We start from the raw sequence: 24,556 nt of genomic DNA on the forward strand, positions 1-24,556 counted from the left end.
CCAGCCCTATCCCAAATCATACTTATTTTGCATAGGAGATACCATGGTCATGAAGATTGTTCTCCCAGGGTGAGGTTCATTCATTGCATTTTGGGTATGCTGACCCCTATGATTTCCCCAAATGTGGGTAACTCGACTGCATTATTTGTGGTAGTGGGGGACTGTGTTTGTGTTTTCCTCTGGTCAGCTCTGGTAAAAGTCAGATTTCTTTTTGTTTCAGATCTTCCTCTAGCCTTGTTCTTCTTTCGAGAGTTCCCTTGTGCTGTTCAGTTGGATCTCGTTCAGTTGACAGGGCGGTGCACGAGCAGCGACCCTCCCCAGCTCAAGCCCAACTCCTACTTACCTGCCAGGTGAGATACTATGATCATGAAGGTGCTTCTTCCAGGGCAAGGCTCACCCATTGCACTCTGGGTGTGCTGCCCCTGCGATTTCCCCAAATGTGGGAAACTTGACTGCATAATTTGTGTTTCCCCTGGTCGGCTCTCGTATAATTCAGATCTCTTTGTCTCAGGTCTCTCTCCAGCCTAGTTTGCTGTCTGTTTCCACTTCTTTTTTCTTGAGACCCTCCCTTTTATACCCTTGTGCACTATCCTGACTTCTCCTCCTGTCTGCTTACTTTGTGCCTTCCAATGCACAATGCAAACTACACACCCTTTTACTTGCCTTACAGAGCAGCTCTGGAGCTGTTACAGTGCCAAGCTGCTGTAAGAAATCAGCTTGAATGCTTCAGGGGCTGGGGCATTGTCAACATGAGCCCCACACCGAAGGAGGGTGGGGGTGTTTAATGCGAACTAAGGGTCATCCAAGCGCCGCAAAAGGCCGCCATGCCCTGCATGCCCCTTTTCTCTTTTCATATGCAGATGAGGGTTCCAGCCAACTTTGGCCCACTGCTTGGATGACATCACCGTATGCAAATCCGTCTTCTGCAGAACTTCCCCCAGGAATGCTTGTACTAGTTGTTGCATTTGGTTTGTTGTTTTGGGGTGCTTCAGTATTAGGCAGCCTTCTGCCCTCCCATGTTCATCTGAAAATATGTGTTCTCCCTGCAGTTGTTGTCCCCAGATGAGAGTTCCCTTGTGCTGCCTCAGTTGAATCTCCTATACTTGACAGAGATGTGCCTGAGCAGCGGCCCTCCCCAGCCCTATCCCAAATCATACTTATTTTGCATAGGCGATACCATGGTCATGAAGATTGTTCTCCCAGGGTGAGGTTCATTCATTGCATTCTGGGTATGCTGACCCCTGTGATTTCCAAAATGTGGGAAACTCGACTGCATTATTTGTGGTAGTGGGGGACTGTGTTTGTGCTTTCCTCTGGTCAGCTCTGGTAAAAGTCAGATTTCTTTGTCTCAGATCTTCCTCTAGCCTTGTTCTTCTTTCGAGAGTTCCCTTGTGCTGCCTCAGTTGGATCTCCTTCACTTCACAGGGGGTGCCCGAGCAGCAATCCTCCACAGCTCTGGCCCAACTCCTACTTACCTGCCAGGTTAGATACTATGATCTTCACTGTTAGGGCAATCAGGATGTGGAATTCCCTGCCAGGGAAGGTGGTAATGGCGGACTCTGTAATTGGATTTAAAAAAGGAATGGATACATTTCTGAATGAAAAAGCTATCCAAGTTTATAATACTTAAAATATCAACATGGTTAATCCGGGGGTAACATGAGTTGTAGTAGCTAACTAGTCATAATACATTATTAAGCAAGTATGTAGAATCATCACAACTTAAAACAGGTTGAACACGATGGGCAATTTGCCTCTATTCAACCTCAAAAACTATGTTACTATATGTTACTATATTACTATGTTACTGTAGTATACAGTACACCACAATGCAATGAGCAGTGATAGTGAGCACTGATGAGGATACTAGAACTGACACTGAGCAGCAAGATGCAGCACTGGACTATTAGTAATGTACTGTAGTATGCTGAGCACAACAATGCAGCACAAGACAATGAGCAGTGATACTGAGCACTGATGAGGATACTACTGAGAACTGACACTGAGCAGGAGAGACACACTACTAGTATTACTGAGCAGCAATAAGTATCCACTGATACTGAGCACTGATATTGAGATTTCCACTGAGAGAACATAGCCACGTCCTCTCCGCTCTCTCTTCAATGCACGAGTAAAAATGGCGGCAACGCGCAGCTCTTAATATGGAATCCGAATCTCGCGAGAATCCGACAGCGGGATGATGACATTTTCCCTTGTTCATAGAATTTGGGAGTCATTTTGATCCCAAAGTATTATTAACCTCAATAACCATAATTTCCACTCATTTTCAGTCTATTCTTAACACCTTACACCTCACAATATTATTTTTAGTCCTAAAATTTGCACCGAGGTCGCTGGATGACTAAGCTCAGCGACCCAAGTGGCCGACACAAACACCTGGCCCATCTAGGAGTGGCACTGCAGTGTCACGCAGGATAGCCCTTCCAAAAAACACTCCCCAAACAGCACATGACGCAAAGAAAAAAAGAGGCGCAATGAGGTAGCTGTGTGACTAAGCTCAGCGACCCAAGTGGCCGACACAAACACCTGGCCCATCTAGGAGTGGCACTGCAGTGTCACGCAGGATGGCCCTTCCAAAAAACACTCCCCAAACAGCACATGACGCAAAGAAAAAAAGAGGCGCAATGAGGTAGCTGTGTGACTAAGCTCAGCGACCCAAGTGGCCGACACAAACACCTGGCCCATCTAGGAGTGGCACTGCAGTGTCACGCAGGATGGCCCTTCCAAAAACACTCCCCAAACAGCACATGACGCAAAGAAAAAAAGAGGCGCAATGAGGTAGCTGTGTGACTAAGCTCAGCGACCCAAGTGGCCGACACAAACACCTGGCCCATCTAGGAGTGGCACTGCAGTGTCACGCAGGATGGCCCTTCCAAAAAACACTCCCCAAACAGCACATGACGCAAAGAAAAAAAGAGGCGCAATGAGGTAGCTGTGTGACTAAGCTCAGCGACCCAAGTGGCCGACACAAACACCTGGCCCATCTAGGAGTGTCACTGCAGTGTCACGCAGGATGGCCCTTCCAAAAAACACTCCCCAAACAGCACATGACGCAAAGAAAAAAAGAGGCGCAATGAGGTAGCTGTGTGACTAAGCTCAGCGACCCAAGTGGCCGACACAAACACCTGGCCCATCTAGGAGTGGCACTGCAGTGTCACGCAGGATGGCCCTTCCAAAAAACACTCCCCAAACAGCACATGACGCAAAGAAAAATGAAAGAAAAAAGAGGTGCAAGATGGAATTGTCCTTGGGCACTCCCACCCACCCTTATGTTGTATAAACAGGACATGCACACTTTAACCAACCCATCATTTCAGTGACAGGGTCTGCCACACGACTGTGACTGAAATGACGGGTTGGTTTGGACCCCCACCAAAAAAGAAGCAATTAATCTCTCCTTGCACAAACTGGCTCTACAGAGGCAAGATGTCCACCTCATCATCATCCTCCGATTCATCACCGTGTACATCCCCCTCCTCACAGAATATCAATTCGTCCCCACTGGAATCTACCATCTCAGCTCCCTGTGTACTTTGTGGAGGCAATTGCTGCTGGTCATTGTCTCCACGGAGCAATTGATTATAATTCATTTTAATGAACATCATCTTCTCCACATTTTCTGGAAGTAACCTCGTACGCCGATTGCTGACAAGGTGAGCGGCGGCACTAAACACTCTTTCGGAGTACTACTTGTGGGAGGGCAACTTAGGTAGAATAAAGCCAGTTTGTGCAAGGGCCTCCAAATTGCCTCTTTTTCCTGCCAGTATACGTACGGACTGTCTGACGTGCCTACTTGGATGCGGTCACTCATATAATCCTCCACCATTCTTTCAATGGTGAGAGAATCATATGCAGTGACAGTAGACGTCATGTCCGTAATCGTTGGCAGGTCCTTCAGTCCGGACCAGATGTCAGCATCAGCAGTCGCTCCAGACTGCCCTGCATCACCGCCAGCGGGTGGGCTCGGAATTCTGAGCCTTTTCCTCGCACCCCCAATTGCGGGAGAATGTGAAGGAGGAGCTGTTGACCGATCAAGTTCCACTTGACTTGATAATTTTCTCACCAGCAGGTCTTTGAACCCCTGCAGACGTGTGTCTGCCGGAAAGAGAGATACAACGTAGGTTTTAAATCTAGGATCGAGCACGGTGGCCAAAATGTAGTGCTCTGATTTCAACAGATTGACCACCCGTGAATCCTGGTTAAGCGAATGAATGGCTCCATCCACAAGTCCCACATGCCTAGCGGAATCGCTCTGTCTTAGCTCCTCCTTCAATGTCTCCAGCTTCTTCTGCAAAAGCCTGATGACGGGAATGACCTGACTCAGGCTGGCAGTGTCTGAACTGACTTCACGTGTGGCAAGTTCAAAAGGTTGCAGAACCTTGCACAACGTTGAAATCATTCTCCACTGCGCTTGAGACAGGTGCATTCCACCTCCTATATCGTGGTCAGATGTATAGGCTTGAATGGCCTTTTGCTGCTCCTCCATCCTCTGAAGCATATAGAGGGTTGAATTCCACCTCGTTACCACTTCTTGCTTCAGATGATGGCAGGGCAGGTTCAGGCGTTTTTGGTGTTGCTCCAGTCTTCTGTACGTGGTGCCTGTACGCCGAAAGTGTCCCGCAATTCTTCTGGCCACCGACAGCATCTCTTGCACACCCCTGTCGTTTTTTAAATAATTCTGCACCACCAAATTCAAGGTATGTGCAAAACATGGGACGTGCTGGAATTTGCCCAGATATAATGCACGCACAATATTGCTGGCGTTGTCCGATGCCACAAATCCACAGGAGAGTCCAATTGGGGTAAGCCATTCTGCGATGATCTTCCTCAGTTGCCGTAAGAGGTTTTCAGCTGTGTGCGTATTCTGGAAAGCGGTGATACAAAGCGTAGCCTGCCTAGGAAAGAGTTGGCGTTTGCGAGATGCTGCTACTGGTGCCGCCGCTGCTGTTCTTGCGGCGGGAGTCAATACATCTACCCAGTGGGCTGTCACAGTCATATAGTCCTGAGTCTGCCCTGCCCCACTTGTCCACATGTCCGTGGTTAAGTGGACATTGGGTACAACTGCATTTTTTAGGACACTGGTGAGTCTTTTTCTGAGGTCTGTGTACATTTTCGGTATCGCCTGCCTAGAGAAATGGAACCTAGATGGTATTTGGTACCGGGGACACAGTACCTCAATCAAGTCTATAGTTGGCTCTGAAGTAATGATGGATACCGGAACCACGTTTCTCACCGCCCAGGATGCCAAGGCCTCAGTTATCCGCTTTGCAGCAGGATGACTGCTGTGATATTTCATCTTCCTTGCAAAGGACTGTTGGACAGTCAATTGCTTGGTGGAAGTAGTAAAAGTGGTCTTACGACTTCCCCTCTGGGATGACCATCGACTCCCAGCAGCAACAACAGCAGCGCCAGCAGCAGTAGGCGTTACACTCAAGGATGCATCGGAGGAATCCCAGGCAGGAGAGAACTCGTCAGAATTGCCAGTGACATGGCCTGCAGGACTATTGGCATTCCTGGGGAAGGAGGAAATTGACACTGAGGGAGTTGGTGGGGTGGTTTGCGTGAGCTTGGTTACAAGAGGAAGGGATTTACTGGTCAGTAGACTGCTTCCGCTGTCGCCCAAAGTTTTTGAACTTGTCACTGACTTATGATGACGTATAAGGGAGGATGTTCCGAGGTGGTTAACGTCCTTACCACTACTTATTACAGCTTGACAAAGGCAACACACGGCTTGACACCTGTTGTTCGCATTTCTGTTGAAATACTTCCACACCGAAGAGCAGTTTTTTTTGGTATTTTCACCAGGCATGTCAATGGCCATATTCCTCCCACGGACAACAGGTGTCTCCCCGGGTGCCTGACTTAAACAAACCACCTCACCTCCCCAGCGCCAGCAACACCCATATCCTCCTCATCCTGGTGTACTTCAACACTGACATCTTCAATCTGACTATCAGGAACTGGACTGCGGGTGCTCCTTCCAGCACTTGCAGGGGGTGTGCAAATGGTGGAAGGTGCATGCTCTTCACGTCCAGTGTTGGGAAGGTCAGGCATCGCAACTGACACAATTGGACTCTCCTTGTGGATTTGTGATTTTGAAGAACGCACAGTTCTTTGCTGTGCTTTTGCCAGCTTAAGTCTTTTCATTTTTCTAGCGAGAGGCTGAGTGCTTCCATCCTCATGTGAAGCTGAACCACTAGCCATGAACATAGGCCAGGGCCTCAGCCGTTCCTTGCCACTCCGTGTGGTAAATGGCATATTGGCAAGTTTACGCTTCTCCTCCGACGATTTTTATTTAGATTTTTGAGTCCTTTTTTTACTGATCTTTTGTGTTTTGAATTTTACATGCTCTGTACTATGACATTGGGCATCGGCCTCGGCAGACGACGTTGATGGAATTTCATCGTCTCGGCCATGACTAGTGGCAGCAGCTTCAGCACGAGGTGGAAGTGGATCTTGATCTTTCCCTATTTTTGGAACCTCAACATTTTTGTTCTCCATATTTTAATAGGCACAACTAAAAGGCACCTCAGGTAAACAATGGAGATGGATGGATACTAGTATACTTATGGATGACGAGTGACTGACGACACAGAGGTAGCTACAGCCGTGGACTACCGTACTGCGTCTGCTAGTATAGAGATGATAATTAATGATATAAAAAAAATATATATATAACTACTGTAGGTATATATTATATAATGACGGACCTGGTGGACACTGTCAGCAGACTGCTAAACTACTAGTATGATGAAGATAGAAAAAAAAACCCCACCACAGGTAGGTAGGTATACAATTATGGACGAGCACTGACGACACAGAGATAGCCACAGCCGTGGCCTACCGTACTGCGTCTGCTAGTATAGAGATGATAATTAATGATATAAAAAAAAATATATATAACTACTGTAGGTATATATAATGTAATGACGGACCTGGTGGACACTGTCAGCAGACTGCTAAACTACTAGTATGAAGAAGATAGAAAAAAAACTTCACCACAGGTAGGTATACAATTATGGACGAGTGACGACACAGAGGTAGGTACAGCCGTGGACTACCGTACTGCGTCTGCTAGTATAGATAATATACTAAATATATTACTACTGTAGGTATATAATATAATGATGGACCTGGTGGACACTGTCAGCAGACTCCTAAACTACTAGTATGAAGAAGATAGAAAAAAAAAACCACCACAGGTAGGTAGGTATACAATTATGGACGAGCACTGACGACACAGAGATAGCCACAGCCGTGGCCTACCGTACTGCGTCTGCTAGCATAGATAATATACTAAATATATTACTACTGTAGGTATATAATATAATGACGGACCTGGTGGACACTGTCAGCAGACTGCTAAACTACTAGTATGAAGAAGATAGAAAAAAAAACCCCACCACAGGTAGGTATACAATTATGGACGAGTGACGACACAGAGGTAGGTACAGCCGTGGACTACAGTACTGCGTCTGCTAGTATAGATAATATACTAAATATATTACTACTGTAGGTATATAATATAATGACGGACCTGGTGGACACTGTCAGCAGACTCCTAAACTACTAGTATGAAGAAGATAGAAAAAAAAAACCCACCACAGTTAGGTATACAATTATGGACGAGTGACGACACAGAGGTAGGTACAGCCGTGGACTACCGTACTGCGTCTGCTAGTATAGATAATATACTAAATATATTACTACTGTAGGTATATAATATAATGACGGACCTGGTGGACACTGTCAGCAGACTCCTAAACTACTAGTATGAAGAAGATAGAAAAAAAACCCCCACCACAGGTAGGTATACAATTATGGACGAGCACTGACGACACAGAGATAGCCACAGCCGTGGACTACCGTACTGCGTCTGCTAGTATAGATAATATAATAAATATATTACTACTGTAGGTATATAATATAATGATGGACCTGGTGGACACTGTCAGCAGACTCCTAAACTACTAGTATGAAGAAGATAGAAAAAAAAAACCCACCACAGGTAGGTAGGTATACAATTATGGACGAGCACTGACGACACAGAGATAGCCACAGCCGTGGACTACCGTACTGCGTCTGCTAATATAGAGATGATAAAGATGATAGAGATGAAAAAAAAAATATAACACTACTGCAGGTAAATATTTATATAATATAATGTATGACGGACCTGCTGGACACTGTCAGCAGAATGCGTTTATAGAATAAAAAAAAAAAACACCACAGGAGTGTTTAACTTTTTCAGGCAGACAATATACTGGTGGTCACACTGGCAGCAAAAGTGTGCACTGTACTCCTGCTATAACTGCTCCCCAGTCTCCCCCACAATTAAGCTGTGTGAGCAGTAAGCACTCAGCACAGTCAGATATACATAGATGATATATCATGCAGCACACTGAGGCTGAGCACATATATGGTATGTGTATCGTTTTTTTTCAGGCAGAGAACGGATTATAAATAATAAAACTGGTGGTCACTATCAGCAAAACTCTGCACTACTGAGTACTCCTGACAAGTTCAACTGCTCCCCAAATTAGTAGTAAATCAAATGTCACTCGTCTCTATCTTCTAATCTAAACGGAGAGGACGCCAGCCACGTCCTCTCCCTATCAATCTCAATGCACGTGTGAAAATGGCGGCGACGCGCGGCTCCTTATATAGAATCCGAGTCTCGTGAGAATCCGACAGCGGGATGATGACGTTCGGGCGCGCTCGGGTTAACCGAGCAAGGCGGGAGGATCCGAGTCTGCTCGGACCCGTGCAAAAAAGGGTGAAGTTCGGGCGGGTTCGGATTCCGAGGAACCGAACCCGCTCATCTCTAATGGCCACCCAGCATGACGCCTCCCTTCTTGACCATGCTGTAATTGCAGTCGCACTGCAGTTCAGCGTGATCATAAAAAATGGTGTCGCCTCCTGCTGGTGCAGACTGTATGTGCGCGCAGGAAGCCGCCACCATTTTTGTGATCACAGCGGCTGAATGTGATGTCATACAGCCGCTGTGACCACGCCCCCTGTGTCTCCTCCATTGCAGACCCCATTTTGAAGCCTTGCCCCCGCACCGCTCCATCCCTGACTTGGAAATGGAGTGTTGCTGACCCCCTCTCCCCCCCTGCCCCGATTGACAGGCAGAGGCGATCGCATTCTCTGCGGGGTGCCGCAGAAAATGCAGGCACATGCGTATGCTCTTAGCAATTTTTGCAGTTGGATCGCTTATTGTGATTGCAATCCAACCTGAATCAGGCCCTATTACCTATCACAATGCGCTGCGGGCAGTACAAAATTGGTTTAATATAGGAGAAAAACCCCCAGACCTGTGCTCCTTAACTGTACCTGGTGGCTAGTGGAGCGGCTGCCCAGTAATCAGTGTCCACGCCAGTGCGCACACGGTCCACCCCCTACGGCCACGCTCCCCTTCATCAGCGGCCTCGTGATCCGGAAGGGCGGTGTGTGTGTGACTGACCTTAGGAAGAAACCGGAGCCTCCGCTGCAGTGACCCAGCAACCAGGGCACGGGAGTATACGGCGCCGCTGGGAGTGATGAAGCTGCAGTAAAGATGTCTATTAGACCTAGCCTGCTGCAGCCCTTGTAGATTCTCATAAAACAAGTTCTTCGTTTCTTGTCAAAATTAATAGCTAAGAATAGGCTGCCTGAGGCAGGCCCCTGTTAAGTGGCCTGCTACTGAAGGCACCAACTACAAACTGAGCTCCCTGTTCATGGAAGCGGGGTTATAGAGGAGAATGCACTGAACTTCTTGGGAACAGTCAAAAGCTTTGAGCCGGTTGGTGCCTCAGATCAAGATCCTACTCTACACCCCAATGTGAATCCTTGTGGAGTCCAGTGTACCCCACAGAAGAAATTAATGTGTCACACCCATTGTCAGCAACCTTAGAATAGCTGCTGACGGGCACAATTGAGAAAGGAAGGGGGGGGGGAACATTTGAATCCAACACATAGATGCAATTCAAATATGTAATTTGTACCTTCCTATTTTAAAATATAATGGATGAACCTCACCCTGTGAGAACAATCTTCATGATCAAGAGATCTCATATGCAAAATAAGTATGAGTTGGGATAGGGCTGGGGAGGGTGGCTGCTCGGGCAGCCCCTCCCCCATCAAGTTAAGGAGATTCAACTGAGGAAGCACAAGGGAACTCTCGTCTGGGGACAACAACTGCAGGGAGACCACATCTTTTCAGATGAACATGGGAGGGCGGAAGGCTGCCTAATACTGAAGCATCATCAAATATCAAACCATATGCAACAACTAGTACAAGCATTCCTGTGGGAAGGTCTGCAGAAGACGGATTTGCATACGGTGATGTCATCCAAGCAGTGGGCCAAAGTTGGCTGGAACCCTCATCTGCATATGAAAAGAGAAAAGGGGCATGCAGGGCATGGCGGCCTTTTGCGGTGCTTGGATGACCCTTAGTTCGCATTAAACACCCCCACCCTCCTTTTGTGTGGGGCTCATGTTGGCTCTGCCCCAGCCCCTGAAGCATTCAAGCTGATTTCTTGCAGCAGCTGGGCACTGTAACAGCTCCAGAGCTGCTCTGTAAGGCAACTAAAAGGGTGTGGGCCCTGCAGCACTACCTGTAGTTCGCATTGTGCGTTTGAAGGCACAAAGTAAGCAGACAGGAGGATAAGTCAGGATAGTGCGCAAGGGCATAGAAGGGAGCGGCTCAAGAAAAGAGAAGTGGAAACAGACAGCAAACTAGGCTGGAGAGAGACCTGAGACAAAGAGATCTGAATTATACGAGAGCCGACCAGGGGAAACACAAATTATGCAGTCAAGTTTCCCACATTTGGGGAAATCGCAGGGGCAGCACACCCAGAGTGCAATGGGTGAGCCTTGCCCTGGGAGAAGCACCTTCATGATCATAGTATCTCACCTGGCAGGTAAGTAGGAGTTGGGCTAGAGCTGGGGAGGGTCGCTGCTCGGGTACCCCCCTGTAAAGTGAAGGAGATCCAACTGAGGCAGCACAAGGGAACTCTCGAAAGAAGAACAAGGCTAGAGGAAAATCTGAGACAAAGAAATCTGACTTTTACCAGAGCTGACCAGAGGAAAGCACAAACACAGTCCCCCACTACCACAAATAATGCAGTCAAGTTTCCCACATTTGGAGAAATCACAGGGGTCAGCATACCCAAAATGCAATGAATGAACCTCACCCTGGGAGAACAATCTTCATGACCATGGTATCTCCTATGCAAAATAAGTATGATTTGGAATAGGGCTGGGGAGGGCCGCTGCTCATGCACATCTCTGTCAAGTAAAGGAGATTCGACTGAGGCAGCACAAGGGAACTCTCATCTGGGGACAACAACTGCAGGGAGAACACATATTTTCAGATGAACATGGGAGGGCAGAAGGCTTGCATAATACTGAAGCACCCCCAAACAACAAACCAAATGCAACAACTAGTGCAAGCATTCCTGGGGGAAGTTCTGCAGAAGACGGATTTGCATACTTTGATGTCATCCAAGCAGTGGGTCAAAGTTGGCTTCAACCCTCATCTGCATATGAAAAGAGAAAAGGGGCGTGCAGGGCATGGCGGCCTTTTGCGGTGCTTGGATGACCCCTAGTTCGCATTAAACACCTCCACCCTCCTTTGGTGTGGGGCTCATGTTGGCCATGCCCCATCCCCTGAAGCATTCAAGCTGATTTCTTGCAGCAGCTGGGCACTGTAACAGCTCCAGAGCTGCTCTGTAAGGCAAGTAAAAGGGTGTGGGCCCTGCAGCACTACCTGTAGTTTGCATTGTACATTGGAAGGCACAAAGTAAGCAGACGGGAGCAGAAGTCAGGATAGTGCACAAGGGTATAGAAGGGAGGGGCTCAAGAAAAAAGAAGTGGAAACAGACAGCAAACTAGGCTGGAGAGAGACCTGAGACAAAGAGATCTGAATTATATGAGAGCCGACCAGGGGAAACACAAATTATGCAGTCAAGTTTCCCACATTTGGGGAAATCGCAGGGGAAGCACACCCAGAGTGCAATGGGTGAGCCTTTCCCTGGGAGAAGCACCTTCATGATCATAGTATCTCACCTGGCAGGTAAGTAGGAGTTGGGCTAGAGCTGGGGAGGGTCGCTGCTCGGGCACCCCCCTGTCAAGTGAAGGAGATCCAACTGAGGCAGCACAAGGGAACTCTTGAAAGAAGAACAAGGCTAGAGGAAGATCTGAAACAAAGAAATCTGACTTTTACCAGAGCTGACCAGAGGAAAACACAAACACAGTCCCCCACTACCACAAATAAAGCAGTCGAGTTTCCCACATTTGGGGAAATCACAGGGGTCAGCATACCCAGAATGCAATGAATGAACCTCACCCTGAGAGAATAATCTTCATGACCATGGTATCTCCTATGCAAAATAAGTATGATTTGGGATAGGGCTGGGGAGGGCCGCTGCTCAGGCACATCTCTGTCAAGTAAAGGAGATTCAAATGAGGCAGCACAAGGGAACTCTCATCTGGGGACAACAACTGCAGGGAGAACATATATTTTCAGATGAACATGGGAGGGCAGAAGGCTGCCTAATACTGAAGCACCCCCAAACAACAAACCAAATGCAACAACTAGTGCAAGCATTCCTGGGGGAAGGCCTGCCGCAGATGGATTTGCATATGGTGATGTCATCCAAGCAGTGGGTCAAAGTTGGCTTCAACCCTCGTCTGTATATGAAAAGAGAAAAGGGGCGTGCAGGGCATGGTGGCCTTTTGCGGCGCTTGGCTGACCCCTAGTTTGCATTAAACACCTCCACCCTCCTTTGGTGTGGGGCTCATGTTGGCTATGCCCCAGCCCCTGAAGCATTCAAGGTGATTTCTTGCAGCAGCTGGGCACTGTAACAGCTCCAGAGCTACTCTGTAAGGCAAGTAAAAGGGTGTGGGCCCTGCAGCACTACCTGTAGTTCGCATTGTGCGTTGGAAGGCACAAAGTAAGCAGACAGGAGGAGAAGTCAGGATAGTGCGCAAGGGCATAGAAGGGAGCGGCTCAAGAAAAGAGAAGTGGAAACAGACAGCAAACTAGGCTGGAGAGAGACCTGAGACAAAGAGATCTGAATTATACGAGAGCCGACCAGGGGAAACACAAATTATGCAGTCAAGTTTCCCACATTTGGGGAAATCGCAGGAGCAGCACACCCAGAGTGCAATGGGTGAGCCTTGCCCTGGGAGAAGCACCTTCATGATCATAGTATCTCACCTGGCAGGTAAGTAGGAGTTGGGCTAGAGCTGGGGAGGGTCGCTGCTCGGGTACCCCCCTGTAAAGTGAAGGAGATCCAACTGAGGCAGCACAAGGGAACTCTCGAAAGAAGAACAAGGCTAGAGGAAAATCTGAGACAAAGAAATCTGACTTTTACCAGAGCTGACCAGAGGAAAGCACAAACACAGTCCCCCACTACCACAAATAATGCAGTCAAGTTTCCCACATTTGGGGAAATCACAGGGGTCAGCATACCCAAAATGCAATGAATGAACCTCACCCTGGGAGAACAATCTTCATGACCATGGTATCTCCTATGCAAAATAAGTATGATTTGGAATAGGGCTGGGGAGGGCCGCTGCTCATGCACATCTCTGTCAAGTAAAGGAGATTCAACTGAGGCAGCACAAGGGAACTCTCATCTGGGGACAACAACTGCAGGGAGAACACATTTTTTCAGATGAACATGGGAGGGCAGAAGGCTGCCTAATACTGAAGCACCCCCAAACAACAAACCAAATGCAACAACTAGTGCAAGCATTCCTGGGGGAAGTTCTGCAGAAGACGGATTTGCATACAGTGATGTCATCCAAGCAGTGGGTCAAAGTTGGCTTCAACCCTCATCTGCATATGAAAAGAGAAAAGGGGCGTGCAGGGCATGGCGGCCTTTTGCGGTGCTTGGATGACCCCTAGTTCGCATTAAACACCTCCACCCTCCTTTGGTGTGGGGCTCATGTTGGCCATGCTCCATCCCCTGAAGCATTCAAGCAGATTTCTTGCAGCAGCTGGGCACTGTAACAGCTCCAGAGCTGCTCTGTAAGGCAAGTAAAAGGGTGTGGGCCCTGCAGCACTACCTGTAGTTTGCATTGTGCATTGGAAGGCACAAAGTAAGCAGACCGGAGGAGAAGTCAGGATAGTGCACAAGGGTATAGAAGGGAGCGGCTGCAGAAAAGAGAAGTGGAAACAGACAGCAAACTAGGCTGGAGAGAGACCTGAGACAAAGAGATCTGAATTATACGAGAGCCGACCAGGGGAAACACAAATTATGCAGTCAAGTTTTCCACATTTGGGGAAATCGCAGGGGCAGCACACCCAGAGTACAATGGGTGAGCCTTGCCCTGGGAGAAGCACCTTCATGATCATAGTATCTCACCTGGCTGGTAAGTAAGAGTTGGGCTAGAGCTGGGGAGGGTCACTGCTCGGGCACCCCCCTGTCAAGTGAAGGAGATCCAACTGAGGCAGCACAAGGGAACTCTCGAAAGAAGAACAAGGCTAGAGGAAGATCTGAAACAAAGAAATCTGACTTTTACCAGAGCTGACCAGAGGAAAGCACAAACACAGTCTCCCACTACCACAAATAATGCAGTCAAGTTTCCCACATTTGGGGAAATCACAGGGGTCAGCATACCCAAAATGCAATGAATGAACCTCACCCTGGGAGAAAAATCTTCATGACCATGGTATCTCCTATGCAAAATAAGTATGATTTGGAATAGGGCTGGGGAGGGCCGCTGCTCATGCACATCTCTGTCAAGTAAAGGAGATTCAACTGAGGCAGCACAAGGGAACTCTCATCTGGGGACAACAACTGCAGGGAGAACATATATTTTCAGATGAACATTGGAGGGCAGAAGGCTGCCTAATACTGAAGCACCCCCAAACAACAAACCAAATGCAACAACTAGTGCAAGCATTCCTGGGGGAATGCCTGCCACAGATGGATTTGCATATGGTGATGTCATCCAAGCAGTGGGTCAAAGTTGGCTTCAACCCTCGTCTGCATATGAAAAGAGAAAAGGGGCGTGCAGGGCATGGTGGCCTTTTGCGGCGCTTGGCTGACCCCTAGTTTGCATTAAACACCTCCACCCTCCTTTGGTGTGGGGCTCATGTTGGCTATGCCCCAGCCCCTGAAGCATTCAAGCTGATTTCTTGCAGCAGCTGGGCACTGTAAAAGCTCCAGAGCTGCTCTGTAAGGCAAGTAAAAGGGTGTGGGCCCTGCAGCACTACCTGTAGTTCGCATTGTGCGTTGGAAGGCACAAAGTAAGCAGACAGGAGGAGAAGTCAGGATAGTGCGCAAGGGCATAGAAGGGAGCGGCTCAAGAAAAGAGAAGTGGAAACAGACAGCAAACTAGGCTGGAGAGAGACCTGAGACAAAGAGATCTGAATTATACGAGAGCCGACCAGAGCCGGCCATAGGCATAGGCAAACTAGGAAATTGTCTAGGGCATCTGATATGCCTAGGGGCATCAGCAGCTTCTGCTGATTAAAATGATATGCGGCATGCCTATATTCTGTGTGTAGCATTTCATATGCAGATACAGCCACAGTCTCACACAGTATATAGGCATGCTGCATATCATTTTAATCAGCAGAAGCTGCTTGTTCATCCTAGCCGCATAGCAATGCAAATAAGATGCATTTTCATAAAAAAAGGTGCCCGACGTTAGCATTGAGGCAAGATTTATGAGGACACATCTGTTTCCAAGCAGAGGCAGAGGTCACAGTGTTAGTGGCAGTGTGAGTGATGTGTGCATGTGAGTGGGTTGGTTGTGCAGTAGTGTTCAGAATATGTGTAAGGAGCATTATGTGTGTCATGTAAAACTGCATTAATAATGTGCAACCTATGTGTAAGGGGCACTATGTGTGTCATTGTGTGTATAAGGGCATTAATAATGTGCGGCATATGTGTAACAGGGTACTACTGTATGTGTGTCATTATGTGTATAGGGGCACTAATAATGTGCAGCAAATGTGTAGGGGGCACTATGTGTGTCATTATGTGTATAAGTACATTAATAATGTGTGGCATATATGTAAGGGACATTATGTGTAAAAGGGCATTAATAAAGGTTGTCATAATGTGTAGGGCACATTATGTTATAAGGACATTAATAATGTGTAAGGGGCATTACTGTGTGGAATTATGTGTATAAATGCATTACTAATGTGTTGCATTATGTGTATAAGGTGCTCTACTATGTGGCGTTGCGTATAGAAAGGGCACTACTGTGTCATCTAATATGAATAAGGAGCAATAGTGTGTGGTGTAATGTGAATAAGGAGCAAGTCAGTGTGATGTAACGTGAATAAGGGGCTCTACTGTGATGAGTAATGTTTATAAGGTAAAGTAATACTACTGTGGGATGTAATATGAATTATGGAAACTATCGCATGATCAAATGTGAATAAAGTTGCAGTACTGTGTGGCGTAATTGGAATTGGGGTTACTATTGTGTGGCTATGCCCCTTGCCAGCAAAAACACACCCCTTTTTGGGCTGTGCGCCAAATGTGCGAACTGTTTCTATTTAAAATATAGGGGGTACAAACACCAAAATAAGGACTGCTATGGGTGAGGGGTGATGGTGCTGGGAAAGGGGTGCAGGGTCAGAGGCGGAACCAGCGGTGGTGCTAGGGGGCACCAGCCAAAATCTTGCCTAGGGCATCATATTGGTTAGGGCCGGCTCTGGAGCCGACCAGGGGAAACACAAATTATGCAGTCAAGTTTCCCACATTTGGGGAAATCGCAGGAGCAGCACACCCAGAGTGCAATGGGTGAGCCTTGCCCTGGGAGAAGCACCTTCATGATCATAGTATCTCACCTGGCAGGTAAGTAGGAGTTGGGCTAGAGCTGGGGAGGGTCGCTGCTCGGGTACCCCCCTGTAAAGTGAAGGAAATCCAACTGAGGCAGCACAAGGGAACTCTCGAAATAAGAACAAGGCTAGAGGAAAATCTGAGACAAAGAAATCTGACTTTTACCAGAGCTGACCAGAGGAAAGCACAAACACAGTCCCCCACTACCAAAAATAATGCAGTCAAGTTTCCCACATTTGGGGAAATCACAGGGGTCAGCATACCCAAAATGCAATGAATGAACCTCACCCTGGGAGAACAATCTTCATGACCATGGTATCTCCTATGCAAAATAAGTATGATTTGGAATAGGGCTGGGGAGGGCCGCTGCTCATGCACATCTCTGTCAAGTAAAGGAGATTCAACTGAGGCAGCACAAGGGAACTCTCATCTGGGGACAACAACTGCAGGGAGAACACATTTTTTCAGATGAACATGGGAGGGCAGAAGGCTGCCTAATACTGAAGCACCCCCAAACAACAAACCAAATGCAACAACTAGTGCAAGCATTCCTGGGGGAAGTTCTGCAGAAGACGGATTTGCATACGGTGATGTCATCCAAGCAGTGGGTCAAAGTTGGCTTCAACCCTCATCTGCATATGAAAAGAGAAAAGGGGCGTGCAGGGCTTGGCGGCCTTTTGCGGTGCTTGGATGACCCCTAGTTCGCATTAAACACCTCCACCCTCCTTTGGTGTGGGGCTCATGTTGGCCATGCCCCATCCCCTGAAGCATTCAAGCTGATTTCTTGCAGCAGCTGGGCACTGTAACAGCTCCAGAGCTGCTCTGTAAGGCAAGTAAAAGGGTGTGGGCCCTGCAGCACTACCTGTAGTTTGCATTGTGCATTGGAAGGCACAAAGTAAGCAGACGGGAGGAGAAGTCAGGATAGTGCGCAAGGGCATAGAAGGGAGCGGCTCAAGAAAAGAGAAGTGGAACCAGACAGCAAACTAGGCTGAAGAGAGACCTGAGACAAAGAGATCTGAATTATACGAGAGCCGACCAGGGGAAACACAAATTATGCAGTCACGTTTCCCACATTTGGGGAAAACGCAGGAGCAGCACACCCAGAGTGCAATGGGTGAGCCTTGCCCTGGGAGAAGCACCTACATGATCATAGTATCTCACCTGCCAGGTAAGTAGAAGTTGGGCTAGAGCTGGGGAGGGTCGCTGCTCGGGTACCCCCCTGTCAAGTGAAGGAGATCCAACTGAGGCAGCACAAGGGAACTCTCGAAAGAAGAACAAGGCTAGAGGAAGATCTGAGACAAAGAAATCTGACTTTTACCAGAGCTCACCAGAGGAAAGCACAAACACAGTCCGCCACTACCACAAATAATGAAGTCGAGTTTCCCACATTTGGGGAAATCACAGGGGTCAGCATACCCTGAATGCAATGAATGAACCTCACCCTGGGAGAACAATCTTCATGACCATGGTATCTCCTATGCAAAATAAGTATGATTTGGGATAGGGCTGGGGAGGGCCGCTGCTCAGGCACATCTCTGTCAAGTAAAGGAGATTCAACTGAGGCAGCACAAGGGAACTCTCATCTGGGGACAACAACTGCAGGGAGAACACATATTTTCAGAAGAACATGGGAGGGCAGAAGGCTGCCTAATACTGAAGCACCCCCAAACAACAAACCAAATGCAACAACTAGTGCAAGCATTCCTGGGGGAAGGCCTGCAGCAGATGGATTTGCATATGGTGATGTCATCCAAGCAGTGGGTCAAAGTTGGCTTCAACCCTCGTCTGCATATGAAAAGAGAAAAGGGGCGTGCAGGGCATGGCGGCCTTTTGCGGCGCTTGGATGACCCCTAGTTCGCATTAAACACCTCCACCCTCCTTCGGTGTGGGGCTCATGTTGGCTATGCCCCAGCCCCTGAAGCATTCAAGCTGATTTCTTGCAGCAGCTGGGCACTGTAACAGCTCCAGAGCTGCTCTGTAAGGCAAGTAAAAGGGTGTGGGCCCTGCAGCACTACCTGTAGTTCGCATTGTGCGTTGGAAGGCACAAAGTAAGCAGAGAGGAGGAGAAGTCAGGATAGTGCGCAAGGGCATAGAAGGGAGCGGCTCAAGAAAAGAGAAGTGGAAACAGACAGCAAACTAGGCTGGAGAGAGACCTGAGAAAAAGAGATCTGAATTATACGAGAGCCGACCAGGGGAAACACAAATTATGCAGTCAAGTTTCCCACATTTGGGGAAATCGCAGGAGCAGCACACCCAGAGTGCAATGGGTGAGCCTTGCCCTGGGAGAAGCACCTTCATGATCATAGTATCTCCCCTGGCAGGTAAGTAGGATTTGGGCTAGAGCTGGGGAGGGTCGCTGCTCGGGTACCCCCCTGTCAAGTGAAGGAGATCCAACTGAGGCAGCACAAGGGAACTCTCGAAAGAAGAACAAGGCTAGAGTAAAATATGAGACAAAGAAATCTGACTTTTACCAGAGCTGACCAGAGGAAAGCACAAACACAGTCCCCCACTACCACAAATAATGCAGTCAAGTTTCCCACATTTGGGGAAATCACAGGGGTCAGCATACCCAAAATGCAATGAATGAACCTCACCCTGAGAGAACAATCTTCATGACCATGGTATCTCCTATGCAAAATACGTATGATTTGGAATAGGGCTGGGGAGGGCCGCTGCTCATGCACATCTCAGTCAAGTAAAGGAGATTCAACTGAGGCAGCACAAGGGAACTCTCATCTGGGGACAACAACTGCAGGGAGAACACATATTTTTAGATGAACATGGGAGGGCAGAAGGCTGCCTAATACTGAAGCACCCCCAAACAACAAACCAAATGCAACAACTAGTGCAAGCATTCCTGGGGGAAGTTCTGCAGAAGACGGATTTGCATACGGTGATGTCATCCAAGCAGTTGGTCAAAGTTGGCTTCAACCCTCATCTGCATATGAAAAGAGAAAAGGGGCGTGCAGGGCATGGCGGCCTTTTGCGGTGCTTGGATGACCCCTAGTTCGCATTAAACACCTCCACCCTCCTTTGGTGTGGGGCTCATGTTGGCCATGCCCCTTCCCCTGAAGCATTCAAGCAGATTTCTTGCAGCAGCTGGGCACTGTAACAGCTCCAGAGCTGCTCTGTAAGGCAAGTAAAAGGGTGTGGGCCCTGCAGTACTACCTGTAGTTTGCATTGTGCATTGGAAGGCACAAAGTAAGCAGACGGGAGGAGAAGTCAGGATAGTGCACAAGGGTATAGAAGGGAGCGGCTGAAGAAAAGAGAAGTGGAAACAGACAGCAAACTAGGCTGTAGAGAGATCTGAGACAAAGAGATCTGAATTATACGAGAGCCGACCAGGGGAAACACAAATTATGCAGTCAAGTTTCCCACATTTGGGGAAATCGCAGGGGCAGCACACCCAGAGTGCAATGGGTGAGCCTTGCCCTGGGAGAAGCACCTTCATGATCATAGTATCTCACCTGGCAGGTAAGTAGGAGTTGGGCTAGAGCTGGGGAGGGTCGCTGCTCGGGCACCCCCCTGTTAAGAGAAGGAGATCCAACTGAGGCAGCACAAGGGAACTCTCAAAAGAAGAACAAGGCTAGAGGAAGATCTGAAACAAAGAAATCTGACTTTTACCAGAGCTGACCAGAAGAAAACACAAACACAGTCCCCCACTACCACAAATAAAGCAGTCGAGTTTCCCACATTTGGGGAAATCACAGGGGTCAGCATACCCAGAATGCAATGAATGAACCTCACCCTGGGAGAATAATCTTCATGACCATGGTATCTCCTATGCAAAATAAGTATGATTTGGGATAGAGCTGGGGAGGGCCGCTGCTCAGGCACATCTCTGTCAAGTTAAGGAGATTCAACTGAGGCAGCACAAGGGAACTCTCATCTGGGGACAACAACTGCAGGGAGAACACATATTTTCAGATGAACATGGGAGGGCAGAAGGCTGCCTAATACTGAAGCACCCCCAAACAACAAACCAAATGCAACAACTAGTGCAAGCATTCCTGGGGGAAGGCCTGCCGCAGATGGATTTGCATATGGTGATGTCATCCAAGCAGTGGGTCAAAGTTGGCTTCAACCCTCGTCTGCATATGAAAACAGAAAAGGGGCGTGCAGGGCATGGTGGCCTTTTGCGGCGCTTGACTGACCCCTAGTTTGCATTAAACACCTCCACCCTCCTTCGGTGTGGGGCTCATGTTGGCTATGCCCCAGCCCCTGAAGCATTCAAGCTGATTTCTTGCAGCAGCTGGGCACTGTAACAGCTCCAGAGCTGCTCTGTAAGGCAAGTAAAAGGGTGTGGGCCCTGCAGCACTACCTGTAGTTTGCATTGTGCATTGGAAGGCATAAAGTAAGCAGAGGGGAGGAGAAGTCAGGATAGTGCACAAGGGTATAGAAGGGAGCGGCTGAAGAAAAGAGAAGTGGAAACAGACAGCAAACTAGGCTGGAGAGAGACCTGAGACAAAGAGATCTGAATTATACGAGAGCCGACCAGGGGAAACACAAATTATGCAGTCAAGTTTCCCACATTTGGGGAAATCGCAGGAGTAGCACACCCAGAGTACAATGGGTGAGCCTTGCCCTGGGAGAAGCACCTTCATGATCATAGTATCTCACCTGGCAGGTAAGTAGGAGTTGGTCTAGAGCTGGGGAGGGTCGCTGCTCGGGTACCCCCCTGTAAAGTGAAGGAGATCCAACTGAGGCAGCACAAGGGAACTCTCGAAAGAAGAACAAGGCTAAAGGAAAATCTGAGACAAAGAAATCTGACTTTTACCAGAGCTGACCAGAAGAAATCACAAACACAGCCTCCCACTACCACAAATAATGCAGTCAAGTTTCCCACATTTGGGGAAATCACAGGGGTCAGCATACCCAAAATGCAATGAATGAACCTCACCCTGGGAGAAAAATCTTCATGACCATGGTATCTCCTATGCAAAATAAGTATGATTTGGAATAGGGCTGGGGAGGGCCGCTGCTCATGCACATCTCTATCAAGTAAAGGAGATTCAACTGAGGCAGCACAAGGGAACTCTCATCTGGGGACAACAACTGCAGGGAGAACATATATTTTCAGATGAACATGGGAGGGCAGAAGGCTGCCTAATACTGAAGCACCCCCAAACAACAAACCAAATGCAACAACTAGTGCAAGCATTCCTGGGGGAAGGCCTGCCGCAGATGGATTTGCATATGGTGATGTCATCCAAGCAGTGGGTCAAAGTTGGCTTCAACCCTCGTCTGCATATGAAAAGAGAAAAGGGGCGTGCAGGGCATGGTGGCCTTTTGCGGCGCTTGGCTGACCCCTAGTTTGCATTAAACACCTCCACCCTCCTTTGGTGTGGGGCTCATGTTGGCTATGCCCCAGCCCCTGAAGCATTCAAGCTGATTTCTTGCAGCAGCTGGGCACTGTAACAGCTCCAGAGCTGCTCTGTAAGGCAAGTAAAAGGGTGTGGGCCCTGCAGCACTACCTGTAGTTCGCATTGTGCGTTGGAAGGCACAAAGTAAGCAGACAGGAGGAGAAGTCAGGATAGTGCGCAAGGGCATAGAAGGGAGCGGCTCAAGAAAAGAGAAGTGGAAACAGACAGCAAACTAGGCTGGAGAGAGACCTGAGACAAAGAGATCTGAATTATACGAGAGCCGACCAGGGGAAACACAAATTATGCAGTCAAGTTTCCCACATTTGGGGAAATCGCAGGGGCAGCACACCCAGAGTGCAATGGGTGAGCCTTGCCCTGGGAGAAGCACCTTCATGATCATAGTATCTCACCAGGCAGGTAAGTAGGAGTTGGGCTAGAGCTGGGGAGGGTCTCTGCTCGGGCACCCCCCTGTCAAGTGAAGGAGATCCAACTGAGGCAGCACAAGGGAACTCTCGAAAGAAGAACAAGGCTAGAGGAAGATCTGAAACAAAGAAATCTGACTTTTACCAGAGCTGACCAGAGGAAAACACAAACACAGTCCCCCACTACCACAAATAAAGCAGTCAAGTTTCCCACATTAAGGGAAATCACAGGGGTCAGCATACCCAGAATGCAATGAATGAACCTCACCCTGGGAGAATAATCTTCATGACCATGGTATCTCCTATGCAAAATAAGTATGATTTGGGATAGAGCTGGGGAGGGCCGCTGCTCAGGCATATCTCTGTCAAGTTAAGGAGATTCAACTGAGGCAGCACAAGGGAACTCTCATCTGGGGACAACAACTGCAGGGAGAACACATATTTTCAGATAAACATGGGAGGGCAGAAGGCTGCCTAATACTGAAGCACCCCCAAACAACAAACCAAATGCAACAACTAGTGCAAGCATTCCTGGGGGAAGGCCTGCCGCAGATGGATTTGCATATGGTGATGTCATCCAAGCAGTGGGTCAAAGTTGGCTTCAACCCTCGTCTGCATATGAAAACAGAAAAGGGGCGTGCAGGGCATGGTGGCCTTTTGCGGCGCTTGTCTGACCCCTAGTTTGCATTAAACACCTCCACCCTCCTTCGGTGTGGGGCTCATGTTGGCTATGCCCCAGCCCCTGAAGCATTCAAGCTGATTTCTTGCAGCAGCTGGGCACTGTAACAGCTCCAGAGCTGCTCTGTAAGGCAAGTAAAAGGGTGTGGGCCCTGCAGCACTACCTGTAGTTTGCATTGTGCATTGGAAGGCACAAAGTAAGCAGACGGGAGGAGAAGTCAGGATAGTGCACAAGGGTATAGAAGGGAGCGGCTGAAGAAAAGAGAAGTGGAAACAGACAGCAAACTAGGCTGGAGAGAGACCTGAGACAAAGAGATCTGAATTATACGAGAGCCGACCAGGGGAAACACAAATTATGCAGTCAAGTTTCCCACATTTGGGGAAATCGCAGGAGCAGCACACCCAGAGTACAATGGGTGAGCCTTGCCCTGGGAGAAGCACCTTCATGATCATAGTATCTCACCTGGCAGGTAAGTAGGAGTTGGGCTAGAGCTGGGGAGGGTCGCTGCTCGTGTACCCCCCTGTAAAGTGAAGGAGATCAAACTGAGGCAGCACAAGGGAACTCTCGAAAGAAGAATAAGGCTAAAGGAAAATCTGAGACAAAGAAATCTGACTTTTACCAGAGCTGACCAGAGGAAAGCACAAACACAGTCTCCCACTACCACAAATAATGCAGTCAAGTTTCCCACATTTGGGGAAATCACAGCGGTCAGCATACCCAAAATGCAATGAATGAACCTCACCCTGGGAGAAAAATCTTCATGACCATGGTATCTCCTATGCAAAATAAGTATGATTTGGAATAGGGCTGGGGAGGGCCGCTGCTCATGCACATCTCTGTCAAGTAAAGGAGATTCAACTGAGGCAGCACAAGGGAACTCTCATCTTGGGACAACAACTGCAGGGAGAACATATATTTTCAGATGAACATGGGAGGGCAGAAGGCTGCCTAATACTGAAGCACCCCCAAACAACAAACCAAATGCAACAACTAGTGCAAGCATTCCTGGGGGAAGGCCTGCCACAGATGGATTTGCATATGGTGATGTCATCCAAGCAGTGGGTCAAAGTTGGCTTCAACCCTCGTCTGCATATGAAAATAAAAAAGGGGTGTGCAGGGCATGGCGGCCTTTTGCGGTGCTTGGATGACCCCTAGTTCACATTAAACACCTCCACCCTCCTTCGGTGTGGGGCTCATGTTGGCTATGCCCCAGCCCCTGAAGCATTCAAGCTGATTTCTTGCAGCAGCTGGGCACTGTAACAGCTCCAGAGCTGC

General features: G+C 48.4%; 24 non-coding genes and 1 pseudogene across 24 annotated transcripts; 3 read left to right on the forward strand and 22 right to left on the reverse strand.

The window, feature by feature from the left end:
- Positions 1–18: 18 nt before the first annotated feature.
- On the forward strand, positions 19–182 carry LOC134999745 (U1 spliceosomal RNA). Its single transcript, XR_010201819.1, has one exon. It is a non-coding gene; the product is annotated as a U1 spliceosomal RNA (small nuclear RNA).
- Positions 183–335: 153 nt separating this feature from the next.
- Positions 336–498, forward strand: LOC135000034 (U1 spliceosomal RNA). The gene has a single exon (XR_010202073.1). It is a non-coding gene; the product is annotated as a U1 spliceosomal RNA (small nuclear RNA).
- A 655-nt stretch (positions 499–1,153) lies between these two features.
- LOC134999795 (U1 spliceosomal RNA) lies at positions 1,154–1,316 on the forward strand. Its single transcript, XR_010201867.1, has one exon. It is a non-coding gene; the product is annotated as a U1 spliceosomal RNA (small nuclear RNA).
- A 9,454-nt stretch (positions 1,317–10,770) lies between these two features.
- Positions 10,771–10,933, reverse strand: LOC134999932 (U1 spliceosomal RNA). Its single transcript, XR_010201997.1, has one exon. It is a non-coding gene; the product is annotated as a U1 spliceosomal RNA (small nuclear RNA).
- A 152-nt stretch (positions 10,934–11,085) lies between these two features.
- Positions 11,086–11,249, reverse strand: LOC134999726 (U1 spliceosomal RNA). The gene has a single exon (XR_010201801.1). It is a non-coding gene; the product is annotated as a U1 spliceosomal RNA (small nuclear RNA).
- Positions 11,250–11,945: 696 nt separating this feature from the next.
- On the reverse strand, positions 11,946–12,087 carry LOC135000018 (U1 spliceosomal RNA; annotated as a pseudogene).
- A 152-nt stretch (positions 12,088–12,239) lies between these two features.
- LOC134999819 (U1 spliceosomal RNA) lies at positions 12,240–12,403 on the reverse strand. Its single transcript, XR_010201890.1, has one exon. It is a non-coding gene; the product is annotated as a U1 spliceosomal RNA (small nuclear RNA).
- Positions 12,404–13,077: 674 nt separating this feature from the next.
- Positions 13,078–13,240, reverse strand: LOC134999963 (U1 spliceosomal RNA). The gene has a single exon (XR_010202026.1). It is a non-coding gene; the product is annotated as a U1 spliceosomal RNA (small nuclear RNA).
- Positions 13,241–13,392: 152 nt separating this feature from the next.
- LOC134999626 (U1 spliceosomal RNA) lies at positions 13,393–13,556 on the reverse strand. The gene has a single exon (XR_010201705.1). It is a non-coding gene; the product is annotated as a U1 spliceosomal RNA (small nuclear RNA).
- A 674-nt stretch (positions 13,557–14,230) lies between these two features.
- Positions 14,231–14,393, reverse strand: LOC135000071 (U1 spliceosomal RNA). Its single transcript, XR_010202108.1, has one exon. It is a non-coding gene; the product is annotated as a U1 spliceosomal RNA (small nuclear RNA).
- A 152-nt stretch (positions 14,394–14,545) lies between these two features.
- On the reverse strand, positions 14,546–14,709 carry LOC134999812 (U1 spliceosomal RNA). The gene has a single exon (XR_010201883.1). It is a non-coding gene; the product is annotated as a U1 spliceosomal RNA (small nuclear RNA).
- Positions 14,710–16,677: 1,968 nt separating this feature from the next.
- On the reverse strand, positions 16,678–16,840 carry LOC134999866 (U1 spliceosomal RNA). Its single transcript, XR_010201933.1, has one exon. It is a non-coding gene; the product is annotated as a U1 spliceosomal RNA (small nuclear RNA).
- Positions 16,841–16,992: 152 nt separating this feature from the next.
- On the reverse strand, positions 16,993–17,156 carry LOC134999634 (U1 spliceosomal RNA). Its single transcript, XR_010201714.1, has one exon. It is a non-coding gene; the product is annotated as a U1 spliceosomal RNA (small nuclear RNA).
- A 674-nt stretch (positions 17,157–17,830) lies between these two features.
- LOC134999914 (U1 spliceosomal RNA) lies at positions 17,831–17,993 on the reverse strand. Its single transcript, XR_010201979.1, has one exon. It is a non-coding gene; the product is annotated as a U1 spliceosomal RNA (small nuclear RNA).
- A 152-nt stretch (positions 17,994–18,145) lies between these two features.
- On the reverse strand, positions 18,146–18,309 carry LOC134999817 (U1 spliceosomal RNA). Its single transcript, XR_010201888.1, has one exon. It is a non-coding gene; the product is annotated as a U1 spliceosomal RNA (small nuclear RNA).
- Positions 18,310–18,983: 674 nt separating this feature from the next.
- Positions 18,984–19,146, reverse strand: LOC134999872 (U1 spliceosomal RNA). Its single transcript, XR_010201939.1, has one exon. It is a non-coding gene; the product is annotated as a U1 spliceosomal RNA (small nuclear RNA).
- Positions 19,147–19,298: 152 nt separating this feature from the next.
- Positions 19,299–19,462, reverse strand: LOC134999765 (U1 spliceosomal RNA). The gene has a single exon (XR_010201838.1). It is a non-coding gene; the product is annotated as a U1 spliceosomal RNA (small nuclear RNA).
- A 674-nt stretch (positions 19,463–20,136) lies between these two features.
- Positions 20,137–20,299, reverse strand: LOC134999933 (U1 spliceosomal RNA). The gene has a single exon (XR_010201998.1). It is a non-coding gene; the product is annotated as a U1 spliceosomal RNA (small nuclear RNA).
- A 152-nt stretch (positions 20,300–20,451) lies between these two features.
- LOC134999820 (U1 spliceosomal RNA) lies at positions 20,452–20,615 on the reverse strand. The gene has a single exon (XR_010201891.1). It is a non-coding gene; the product is annotated as a U1 spliceosomal RNA (small nuclear RNA).
- Positions 20,616–21,289: 674 nt separating this feature from the next.
- On the reverse strand, positions 21,290–21,452 carry LOC135000056 (U1 spliceosomal RNA). The gene has a single exon (XR_010202093.1). It is a non-coding gene; the product is annotated as a U1 spliceosomal RNA (small nuclear RNA).
- A 152-nt stretch (positions 21,453–21,604) lies between these two features.
- On the reverse strand, positions 21,605–21,768 carry LOC134999853 (U1 spliceosomal RNA). Its single transcript, XR_010201921.1, has one exon. It is a non-coding gene; the product is annotated as a U1 spliceosomal RNA (small nuclear RNA).
- Positions 21,769–22,442: 674 nt separating this feature from the next.
- Positions 22,443–22,605, reverse strand: LOC135000057 (U1 spliceosomal RNA). Its single transcript, XR_010202094.1, has one exon. It is a non-coding gene; the product is annotated as a U1 spliceosomal RNA (small nuclear RNA).
- A 152-nt stretch (positions 22,606–22,757) lies between these two features.
- LOC134999851 (U1 spliceosomal RNA) lies at positions 22,758–22,921 on the reverse strand. Its single transcript, XR_010201919.1, has one exon. It is a non-coding gene; the product is annotated as a U1 spliceosomal RNA (small nuclear RNA).
- Positions 22,922–23,595: 674 nt separating this feature from the next.
- On the reverse strand, positions 23,596–23,758 carry LOC135000026 (U1 spliceosomal RNA). Its single transcript, XR_010202066.1, has one exon. It is a non-coding gene; the product is annotated as a U1 spliceosomal RNA (small nuclear RNA).
- A 152-nt stretch (positions 23,759–23,910) lies between these two features.
- Positions 23,911–24,074, reverse strand: LOC134999874 (U1 spliceosomal RNA). Its single transcript, XR_010201941.1, has one exon. It is a non-coding gene; the product is annotated as a U1 spliceosomal RNA (small nuclear RNA).
- Positions 24,075–24,556: the final 482 nt, after the last annotated feature.

The sequence above is a fragment of the Pseudophryne corroboree genome, unplaced genomic scaffold, assembly GCF_028390025.1.
Source record: "Pseudophryne corroboree isolate aPseCor3 unplaced genomic scaffold, aPseCor3.hap2 scaffold_150, whole genome shotgun sequence".
NCBI classification, from domain to species: Eukaryota; Metazoa; Chordata; class Amphibia; order Anura; family Myobatrachidae; genus Pseudophryne; species Pseudophryne corroboree.